Below are 12,269 nucleotides of genomic sequence, written 5' to 3'. Positions count from 1 at the left end.
TAAGTGTCTTTTAATTTCATGGCTGCAATCACCAGCTGCAGTGATTTTGGAGCCCAGAAAAATAAAGTCTGACACTGTTTCCACTGTTTCCCCATCTATTTCCCATGAAGTGGACGGAGGATGAGATGGCTGGATAGCATCACTGACTTGATGGACATGAGTCTCAGTGAACTCCAGGAGTTGGTGATGGACAGGGAGGCCTGGCGTGCTGCGATTCATGGGGTCGCAAAGAGTCAGACACAACAGAGCGACTGATCTGATCTGATCTACCTCTCCAACCTAACCTCAACACTTTTCTTTTAGCTCTAGACAGACTAAAAGATATTCAATTCTCTAAATACACAGCTGCTGCTGCTGCTAAGTCACTTCAGTCGTGTCTGACTCTGTGTGACCCCAGAGACGGCAGCCCACCAGGCTCCTCTGTCCCTGGGATTCTCCAGGCAAGAACACTGGAGTGGGTTGCCATTTCCTTCTCCAATGCATGAAAGTGAAAAGTGAAAGTGAAGTCGCTCAGTCAAGTCCGACTCGTAGTGACCCCATGGACTGCAGCCTACCAGGCTCCTCCATCCATGGGATTTTCCAGGCAAGAGTACTGGCGTGGGTTGCATTGCCTTCTCCATTAAACACACTAAGTCCTCCCATCTCCAGGGTACTGAGTTGTTTCCTGTGTTTAAGAATGCTTTGCCCACCCTACTCTTATTCTGTCCTTCCTCCAGTTTGTATCTGAACAACATTGACTCAATCCTTCTGGTCTCAGACTAATGGTATTTCTCCAGGAGCCCTCCCTGATATCCAAAGTGGAATACCCTTTTTATGGTCTCCTCTGTACTTTTCACAACATTGCACTTTCAAAATGGAGTTACAGTTGTCTATCTGTGCGTGTCACGGAAATCTGTTATCTATTAGTACAGATATGTGCTGCTGTTGTGTATTAGGTATGAGTCATGTGCATGTTCATGGTATTTTTGGTACCTAGCGGTATTTTTTACAAGGTAATGAATGAATGAATGTCCATAGGTAAGTGGGTCGAAATTCCTGCTCTTGAGAACATCACCATCTAGTGGAGGAGTGTGTATCAGTTGCTCAGACTCTGCGACACTATGGACTATATAGCCTGCCAGGCTCCTCTGTCCATGGAATTCTCCAGGCAAGAATACTGCAGTGGATTGTCATTTCCTTCTCCAGAGATCTTCCTGACTCAGGGATCAAACCCAGGTCTCTTGCATTTCAGGCATTCTTTACCATCTGAGCCACCGGGGAAGCCGCCAGTGGAGAAGATACACATTCAAATAGATAAACCATCGTACGAGGTGCTACATTTTATGACACAGGGGCTTTTCAGATGGCTCAGTGGTAAAGAATCCGCCTGTCAATGCAGGAGACACCCAAGACTCCAGTTCGATCCCTGGGTTGGGAAGATCCTCTGGAGGAGGAAATGGCAACCCACTCCAGTATTCTTGTCTGCAAAATCCCGTAACAGAGGAGCCTGGCTGGCCCCAGTCCATGGGATCACAAACAGTCAGACATGCACACAAGTCCCCTACGTACAAACCTTCAAGTTTCAAACTTTCAAAGATGTGAACATGCATTCCATCAGCATCAGGTGTGAGTGAATTTGCAGCTTGTTCTCCATCTCCTATTGCTGACGATCCTTCAGCTGTACCATCTCCCACCTCCTCTCCCTCCTCCAGGCAGTAACTCTTCTTACCTGTTCACTCAGTGCCAGCCTCTGTATGCCAGCGGTTGTACTGTACTACTGTACTTTTCAAGGTTCTGTACGCCAAGACTTAAAATGTTTTTTGTTTTTTATGTATTACTTGTGTGAAGTGAAGTGAAGTGAAGTCGCTCAGTCATGTCTGACTATTTGCAACCCCATGGACAGTAGCCTACAAGGCTCTGCCATCCATGGGATTTTCCAGGCAAGAATACTGGAGTGGGCTGCCATTCCCTTCTCCAGGGGATCTTCCCAACCCAGGGATCGAACCTGGGTCTCCTGAATTGCAGACAGACGCTTCACCATCTGAGCCACCAGGGAACCTATTACAGTACTATATAGTCAATTGTGTTAGTTGGATACCTAGGCTAACTTTGTTGGACTTATGAACAAATTGGACTTATGAATACACTCTTGGAGCTTGTTCCTATGTAGGGGATTTACTGTAAATACATAGACAAATAAGCTATGGGGTTCCAAAGGGATTAATTTTGCCTGTGAAGACAAATTCCTCACTAAGGAGGTGAAATTTGAGCTGAGTTTTGAAGGCTTTCAAGATGTACTAGGAGAGAAGAGGCTCGTAGCATATGCTTAGTGATTTAACTCCTTTTGAATGTTCCAGCCTAGCTCTGTACAGGTCTATATGGTCCTAAATGTTTCAGACCTTCCAGATGCCTTTCAGTGCAAGAAAGAAAAGACCAGAGTTTGACCATAAATGAAGGACGTGACTAAACAGGGAAGGAGGGAAGGACTGTATTTGGAAAAAGACTGTGTGTGTGTGTGTGTTAGTCACTCAGTCATGTCTGACTCTTTGTGACCCCATGGACTGTAGCCAGCCAGGCTCCTCTGTCCATGGAATTCTCTAGGCAAGAACACTCGAGTGGGTTGCCATTTCCTTCTCCAGGGGATCTTTCCAATCCAAGGATTGAACCCAGGTCTCCTGCATTGCAAGCAGATTCCTAAACATCTGAGCCACCGGGGAAGCCTAGGGAAAAAAAAAAGATTCAATAGTATCAAATATAAATCAAACCAATGACTTCTGGCAAGACTATTAACACTGACTACATCTACAGGAAAGAAACTGCATCAAGAAGAGTGAAACAGTTGATTGCCTATGCCATTCAATGTAAAGAGCACAAATTAAAAGGCTTGAGAGAAGGGAATTCTTCATTGAACACATAAGGGAAAGTTCCACAGTTCTGGAATCTTATAACCCATGAAAGTTTTACCAATGATGAATAGAAAGCCAACATTCAACATGAATCTAGACTCTGGTGGAAATCATTAAGAATGTCATGGAGCTGGACCAGATGAACATGTATGACTCCCAACCTATAAAACCTTCCCTCCACAGCCCTTAGAGTGCAAGCAAGATGTGAAAAGTGGTATCAGTAAAGACCAAAAGGAGGCTTTTCTCACTTTTAGGCAAATGAAGAAATATTGATTAGTCCTTAATTTCTGGAGAAATTAAAATTTGAGTAAGTTTAAAATTATTCAGGCTACTGCTCTAGACTCACTACTGACCATGATGTCACAATTCACATACCAGAAACAGCTGCTTGTTTGTCCACACACACAAATCATCACTACGCCAAAGCCTTTTGTGATGTTATTGCGTTTGCCTGGGCTACTTTCTCCTATCTCCCTTCTACCATCATTAACCAGCTAAAGACAAAGCTTAAACATTACCTCCAAAAAGCCTTTTCTGAATCCCAAGGCTGTGGTATTTTCCCCTGCTCTGTGCCCTTGTAATATTTTTCCCTGTTTTTGTCTTAGTAGCCTACCAACTCTACCAGTAGAGGGTCTTACTTATATTTATGTTCATAGGGTCTCTAGCTATTCCTAGGACCTAACGGGCACCCAGAAAATAAATGAATAAATTAAAAGAATATATTAAAGTGTTACTGGAAGATTTCTAACATGATTAGACATGGGGCTTCTCTGATGGCTCAGACAGCAAAGAACCTGCCTGCCATGCAGGAGACCATGTTTGATCCCTGGGTTGGGAAGATCCCCTGAAGAAGAGAATGGCTACCTACTCCATCACACTTGCCTGGAGATTTCCATGGACAGAGGAGCCTGGCTGGCTATAGTTCATGAGATTGCAAAGAGTTGGACACAACGGAGCGACTAACACTTTCACTTAACTTCCACTTTTTCATGATTAGACCTATGCCTCAGGAGGACAAGTCTGACAGCAATGTGCAGGATGATTAAAGTGTGAAGACATCAGAACCAGAAGCAAGAAGAACTGGGGGCTATAAAAAGAACTCAGGAAAGTGGTTATGTAGATCTAGATTAAGGAGATGGCAATGGGGACTGTAAGGAGGGGATCAATCTGGGAGGCCTTTGAAGTTAAACCAATGGAGTCTTTAACATGGGAGATAAATCATATTTTTAGTCTTTCTGTTATTAAGTAACCCATCAACAGAAGAATTATACCATTAACAAAAAGAAAGGAGTCTAGAATGAGGGTGACTTTGGAGAAAGGACTAGAGGAGGAGAGAAAGACAGCAAGAAGCTAATAAAATATCCAGACATAAAATGATTAAAGGGGAAGAAAGGGGCCAGGAGGATGCAGCTTCACTGAAGCTAATGTTTGGGAAAGCTTTAAGGAAAGTGTGGTCCGGAGTAAGAACGCTGCAGCAAAGTCAAGAAAGATGTCAGGGAATTTCCTGGCAGTTCAGTGGTTAAGACTCCATAAGTCCACTGCAAGGAGCATGGGTTCAATCCCTCTAGGGGAACTAAGATCTTGCAAGCTGCATGGTGCCGTCAGAAAAAAAAAAAAAGAAAGATGTCAGCCTCAGTTATCTTAGCTCACAAACCCCAAGGCAATGGCTTTTGGGATTTAGGGTCTCAGATTTAAATACAACTCCTTCCAACAGTTCCCCCTCCTCCTAACCTGCCCTTGATTTTCCATTATGAAAATTGATGGTTGAAACTTACCACTCAGGTACTCAACAACACTGGGAATATTCCTTTATTTCACAGAACCTTTTAAGGATCAGTTGTGCCAAAAATAACAAGAAATATTCAGTCATTTGGAGCATATTTTTATGTCCAAATGAAACCAACATATTTAAATCATTAAACATGTCCTGTTAACTGGTTTAATCTCTTCTGAACGGTGCTAAGGAAAAATGTCAGAGAAATAAAAATGCTTTTATTTCAACAACACAGATGGAAGAGACCAAGCTTCCTCCTTGAAAAAGTTCCTTTTTGTTACTTAGGTCATACTGTGTTGGGATTAGGTGCAGCTACAGTAACAGAAAACCTAAAATAACAGTAACTAAAACATGGAAGGATTTATTTTCTTCTGTAAAAGAAGTCTCCATGTGGTAGTCCAAGCTTAGACGGCAGCTCTGGGCAACAAAGAAGCCTGGAGCCTTACCTCCATGCTCTGCCATAGTTTAAGTCACCTCATGGTCTAAAATGGATGCTGCAGCTACAGCCATAACGTCAAACTCCATGAAAGAAACAGAAAAGGGGAAAGAAAGACCACAGAGTTGTCCTTAGCTGCCTGTTCCTCTTTAAGGAAACTTTCTGGAAATCCCTCCCAACAATTCCAACAATTCATGCTCCATCTCATTGGCCAGCACTTAGTCATTTGGATCCACCCAGTCAGTGAAAGTAAAAGTGTTAGTCACTCAGTCCTGTCCAACTCTGTGGGATCCCATAGACTGTAGCCCATTAGGCTCTTCTGTCCAAGGGATTTCCTAGGCAAGAATACTGGAGTGGGTTGCCATTCCCTTCTCCAGGGGATCTTCTCGACTCAGAGATCGAACCAGGTCTCCTGCATTACAGGCAGATTCTTTACCATCTGCGCCCCAGAGAGACTGAGGAATGTGATTTGTTTTTAAATCTGAACACATAGCTTGCCCAGTAATATAGCGGTTCTCTTGTTAAGAAAAACGGGGTATGGATAACAGGCTAGTAATCTCTTCCACATGTCTTCTCACTGTTTTAAATATTGTGACCTCCTTACCTAACATGTCTTAAATGCAGTAAGGTCAAGAAGAAGGAAACTTACATGTAGAATTAAACAATAAATAAACAAAACCAAAAATGAGCTTTTAGAGAACAGAGTGGTGGTTGCCAGAGGCAGGAGTGGGGGATGGGCAAAATGCATGAAGGGAGTCAAAAGATAAAACTCCATTCATAAAATAAATAAATCAAGGGGATGTATTGTACAGTATTGATGTAATGTACATCAAGGGGATGTAATGTGCAGCATGGTGATTTAATAACACCATAATAACAGTGTAACGATATTTCTAAGTTGCTGAAAGTAGAGTTTAGAAGTTCCCAGTGCAAGAAAAAAATTTGTAATTGTGTATGGTGATGCAGGTTAACTACTTATTGAGATGATCATTTCACAATATATAAATATAGAATCATTATGTTTTACACCTGTAACTAATATAAAATTATATATCAATTATATCTCAAAAAAGTTATCAATAACACATACACTCAAACTATGGAGACTTAAAAGCACTATAGCATTCAAATTTTTAAGCTATTTTTAATCTTCCTTTCTTATGCTATTTAAGTAGATTTTGCCCTTATATAAAAATTGGAAAATATTGAAAACACATATATTTTATATTCAAAAAACCTAAAGTTTTTTTTTCATAACTGATAAATGTCAGCAAAAAACAAAAACACTTCTCTTACCCTCAATAAAACATTTTTCCTTTGCGTTGTTGCTAAGTCGTGTTTGACTCTTTGCAACCCCCTGCCAAGCTCCCCTGTCCATGGGATTCTCCAGGCAAGCATACTGGAGAGGGTTTCCATTTCCTCCTCCAATTTTCCCTTTACCCAGAGTTAAAGACTGCCATAACCAGTCTCTGTGGCTCCTGGAAAAATAACCTACTTCTGAAGAGAGGTTATAAATTTTCTTCCAAGGATAGAGTTTGGTTGATCCATAAGCTGATTACTTGTGACTTCCTACCTACTAAATGCCATCACTTTGTCTCAGCATTCACTGCTCTTAAATTCTTCATTGAATTCAACACAGTAGATTCAACTGTTCATGAAATTTTCTTTTCCCTCCCTTGGCCTCTCTGACATGGTTCTATTATGCCTGGTTTATTTCTTTGACTGCTTCTTTTCAGTCTCCTTTTCGAGAGCTTCTTCCTCCAGGCACTCCTAAAAAAGCAATGCTCTCATTTTCTTTCCAGGACCCAATCCTTCTCATATCCCATGTGAAGTCCAGTGACACTTTAACTCCCACCCTTCAATATAATGTTGTGTGAATGACTGCTCCAATCCCACATTTCTAACTTCTGTTGATAAAAAACATGTGTGGTTTTTTTTAACCTAGATCTTCTGCAGACACTTCGAATTTAAGGAATCCAAGACTAAATTCACCCTATTCGTGTTAACACTCAAATGCATTCCTCTTCTTGCCTTCTTTTGGTTGCTAACATGACATTGCCATTGCCTTCTTGGGTCTCATCTTCCCTCCTCGCCATCCATATCTAATCACATACCAAAAATCCAGCTCCAGAGCAGCACCACCTTTCCATTGCCATTACTTCTCACTTATTATAGAATAATGTTATGCTGGGACTTCCCTGTTGGTCCAGTGGCTAAGACTCTGTGCTCCCAATGCAGGGGGCCCAGGTTCAATCCCTGGTTAGGGAACTAGATTCCACATGCTGCAACTACTGATCCCTCATGCCACAACTAAGACCTGGCACAGTCAACTACTTAAATAAAATTGAAACCTTTAAAAGACAGAATAATGTTCTGTTATCTTGAGGTGTCTCTCTGCTGTCAGTCATGCATCACACATACAGTTATCCATCATACCATACTTCTTCAAAATAGTATCAGTTGGCTATACCTTGCACACAGAATAAAGCTCAGATTCTATTTGGACTTTGCAGTTCTCTATAATCTGGATCCAATCTGATCATCGCCTTTCATATTTCTTCCCCACTACTCCTTTTCCATAAGACAACCTAGCGATCAAAATGAATCTCCCCCTTAATTCTCCCATGGCCCTTTATGACTACTCAAAGTCACCCATGGTACTCATTACACTCTGTTTTTAGAGGTATTTGTGCTTGTCTGTTTCCCTGCTTAGGTGGTAAATCTCTGGAGGGCTGGTTCTTATCACCCCTCTGTGCTCACAGGAGTATCTTTAGTGGAAGAAGATAGATGTTATCTTTCGTGGATGTTTATTGAATAAATATGGGTTGTATATAGCCTCCGCTTCTGCTCACAGAATTTGAAGTTCAATTTAAGGATAACCCTCAGCACAGCTATGAGGTAAGCCTTCGGTGCTTCAAGATATCCCCTTTCAGGGACTTCCCTGGCAGTCCAGTGGTTAAGACTCTGAGCTTCCACTGCAGGGAGCATGGGTAAGATCCCTCGTAGGGGATCCTGCATGCCACATGGCATAGCAAAATAAAATATACTTGGGAATTCCTTGTTGGTCCAGTGGTTAGGACTCTGCACTTTCACTGCTGAGGATGTGGGTTCAATCCTTGGTCAAGGAACTATGATCCCACAAGCTGTGTCACCAAAATTTTTTTAAAATTTTGACCACCAGTCAACCACTGGTGGTCCAGTGGTTGACTATATGCTTCCACTGTAGGGGGCATGGTTTTGATCCCTGGTTGGGGAACTAAGGCTGTGAGGTGCAGCCACAAACTTTATATAAATATAAATATAAAAATATATATATATATATATATATATATATATATATATATATCCTCTTTCTTTTACTTACAGATGCTCAGTGCCCTCTCATTCACTTCTGCCTTCCTTAGACCCCTTACTGGGGTGCCCACATAGACCCCTCCTTTTGAGCAAGTCGAATGCCCAGATCTTTTCCTTCCCAGTTTCTTACCAAAACTTACACTTCCTTGAGATGCACTTTAGACTCCAATCTTCTCATTCTGTAGATCAAGGCGACATGAATTGCTCAAGTCCAAGTGACCTACTAGCAGGCCTAGCTGAGATGGAAACTAGTCTCTTGACTCTAAGTCCACTGCTCGCTCTTTCACACTTTGCTGCCCACCCTGTTTCTCAGCCCCTCCAGTCTCTGGCTGCTGTTAAAGATTGGCAAGGACTGGCCTCTGGTACTCCGTGAGCATCTCTCTCTTTGCAAGAGTTACCAGTGCTCTAACCCTCAGGAACAGATCCTGGGGGGAGCTCGCATTCATTCTTCTCTTGGCGATTGTTTGGTCAGTCTCTTCCTAGCTTCTGAACACAGAGACACTGTCTAGGCTGGGATCCGGAAAGCCTACACATTTTCTGCAAAGTGCTTTCTCATGGCTGTGTGGTTACTGATCCTCACAGCATAACAAACCTCCCACACTTCACAGAAACCATGGCAGCAGAACTCCAGAGGCATCACCCTGCAGTTTTACAACTTCCTGGGGCGGAAGAGCTCCATTCACCAACACGAAGTAATTTCTGTAAAGGGGATCTAGCATCCTTAAAAGCAGTCATGAATGGGTCTTTTCAGTACTACTTGGAAGGAAGTCAGGGACTTCACAATTGACACTAAGCAGTAATGCCATTCAATAGCAGCCACACAAGAGATATATGAACGCCTCAGGGCAGAACAAAGACCAGCTGAATCAGCCAAGGGCAGTTACTTCTACAAAATGCATTTACCTGAATAGGAACTTGAAGGGTTTTCAAGGAATGATACTGTATCCTTTCCAAAAGTGTCATGTGTTCTTTGCTCATCTTATAAAACTAAGAATTGAAATTTAAATTTTATTCTAGTATGGTCTTGGTGTTATATTTTAGGATTTAATCATCAGGGCTGATCTGAGGAAGTGTTATATTTTTTTTTTTTTCAAATGGAAGAAGGAAGCACTGAAAGTTTGCCTTTTCTGCAAGATTTGATTTTACAATTATAGGTATTTGATGTTGAAGGAACTTCGCAGTACATCTTAAGTGAAAGTGAAAGTCACTCAGTCATGTCTGACTCTTTGCAACCCCATGGACTGTACAGGGGGTTCTCCAGGCCAGAATACTGGAATTGGTAGCCTTTCCCTTTTCCAGGGGATCTTCCCAATCCAGGGATTGAACCCAGGTCTCTGGCATTGCGGGCAGATTATTTACCAGCTGAACTACAATGAAAGCCCAAGAATATTGGAGTGGGTAGCCTATCCCTTCTCCACCAGAGCTTCCTGACCCAGGAATCGAACCAGGGTCTCCTGCATTGCAGGCAGATTCTTTACCAACTGAGCTATGAGGGAAGCCCCAGTACATCTAAACCAACCATATATTTTAGACGTAAAGAACTGGCCTCACATTTGATAAAATTATCTATTTTGTGAAAATTATTTTACTTTTGAAAGGGCATCTCAGAAAACTCTGAAAACTGTTCCACTAATTAGAAGTCAAAGTGCCATTATATATGTTTTTTGAGACAGAGGGCTGGTTACATCAAATTGTTAGGGGAACTACCAACTAAAACTGCCTGCCCTGGCCTGGCACCATAGTAATCACTTGCATGAGTTATCCTTACAAAAGGAGGTCCTGGTTAGGAACAAGGATCTAACAAGCTACCATTAACCAGAATAATTCAGGAAACGTCAAGAGGAGAGAAGAGACTCCAGTCCATATGTCCTGCCACCCTCCCAGAAACCTGCTTGCTGGAATCCATCTTGGCTGAGTGACAGGCACACCACCAGGAAGGACCCTGAGTCACAGTGATTGGCCAGAGACAACCTGAAACCAACCAGATTACTGTAAAACCCAAGACTGTGAACCACATGGCAGAAGAGTTCTCCTGGGTTTCCTCACCCTGCAGCTCTCCACCAGAGTGCCCTTTCCCAATAAAGTCTCTTACTTTGTCAACACCTGTGTTTCCTCAGTCAACTCACTTCCATGTGTCAGCCCATTCTTGGGCCCTGGAAGGGGTCCCTTTTCCTGCAACAAAATGACATATTATAGACAGCTTACATAATCCAGTTCTAAGTGCCATGTGACCCCTTATGAGATCAAGAAGGAATGTTATCTTTTTCAGCTTTTACTTTTTAGAAAAATCATTTAAATGTGCTTAAAGGGTCTTCTCTTTGAGTAGTCATGTACAGATGAGAGTTGGACCATAAAGGCTGAGTGCCAAAGAATTGATGCTTTCCAACTGTGATGTTGGAGAAGACTCCTGAGAGTCCCTTGAACAGCAAGGAAATCAAACCAGTCAATCCTAAAGAAATCATCCTTGAATATTCATTGGAAGGACTGATGCTGAAGCTCCAATACTTTGGCCACCTGATGCGAAGAGCTGACTCATTAGAAAAGATCTTGATGCTGGGAAAGGGCAAGAGGAGAAGGGGGTGACAGACGATGAGATGGTTAGATAGCATCAACAACTCAATGGACCTGAGCTTGAATAAACTCAGGGAGATAATGAAGGACAGGGAAGCTTGGCGAGCTGTTGTCCATGGGGTTGCAGAGTCTGACACAACTTAGCAACTGAATAACAAAAGGGTCTTCTCAGATACACACACATATACCTCATTTAAAAAAATTGAGATAAGACACATTCAGGATGGCATTGTGACTACCTACCTTTAAAGTGTGTGGAAAAATACTTTAAAAAAATATAAAGTGCTTTGTAAAAGAAGTGGGTTATTCTATTTACCTTATGTACATATTCCATTTCATTTATTCCTCCAGGAAATATTTATTGAGCACTATGTGCCAAGTCCTGGGAAGAGACACTGAATATAAAGGACACAAAATGACATCCCAACCTTCAGGAATTTACAATGAAGTCTGTTCCTGAAACTGGCAACACCTCCAACCCAATAAAACAAAACAACTTGGTGAGGTTCCCTGTTATGCTATGAACTTACTTCTTTTCTTCCTAGCATCATGATAATTTCAGTTAAATAGTTGAGTAATTAATATCTTACTATCCATGTCAACCATCAGAATTTTAAGCTCCATGGAACAAGTATTTCACCTCTTTTGGTCTCTGCTTTATACTGAAGCCTTGCGTGCCTGACACAGAAGAGGAGCAATGAATTTGTTGAATGGACGGAGAAACGAATGAAAAAGCAAACGGATGTCGGAAAACAACAGAGGACAATACAGTATAATAAGTACTGTATTAGGCGTGCATAGTGTGACGAGAATTTATATGAGGCGTTTAGAACTAGGCTTGACGGAGCTGACTTCCAGAAGAGAATTTGATCTTTTCAAACTCAGATACTTGCACGACACCGTCCCCCACTGGCCTGGCAGTAGCTTAACAGGTATTATTCTCTACCAGGCCATCTAGAAGACTGGTTAAATGGCTCAAAGGCCGGCGCGGACAACGTCCAATGAGGTCACCTCTGGCTAAGAGCCAGAATGACTAAAAGGGTTCACCCCCGGTGCGAATGCAGAACCCGGACTGAAGCCGGATCCCGGCCTCCACCGCGACGTTACACCCAGCGGACGCCGCCGGTCAGGTGATTCGGCTTTCGCCCGCCAGAGCGCCTGGGTTGTCCCGCGCATGCGCAGTGCTCCGGGCGGCGGAACCGAGGGCGCTGACAGCTTCCGGTTTGGTTTCCCCGCCCCCTGTGTAGCT

At 42.5% G+C, this 12,269-nt stretch overlaps 1 non-coding gene across 1 annotated transcript; it reads left to right on the top strand.

Moving 5' to 3' along the window:
- The first annotated feature begins 7,290 nt into the window (after positions 1–7,290).
- On the top strand, positions 7,291–7,363 carry TRNAG-CCC (transfer RNA glycine (anticodon CCC)). The gene has a single exon. It is a non-coding gene; the product is annotated as a tRNA-Gly (tRNA).
- The last annotated feature ends 4,906 nt before the right edge of the window (positions 7,364–12,269 follow it).

Source organism: Bos taurus, chromosome 16 (assembly GCF_002263795.3).
Source record: "Bos taurus isolate L1 Dominette 01449 registration number 42190680 breed Hereford chromosome 16, ARS-UCD2.0, whole genome shotgun sequence".
NCBI lineage: Eukaryota > Metazoa > Chordata > Mammalia > Artiodactyla > Bovidae > Bos > Bos taurus.
This window is presented reverse-complemented; position numbering and strand designations above follow the sequence as displayed.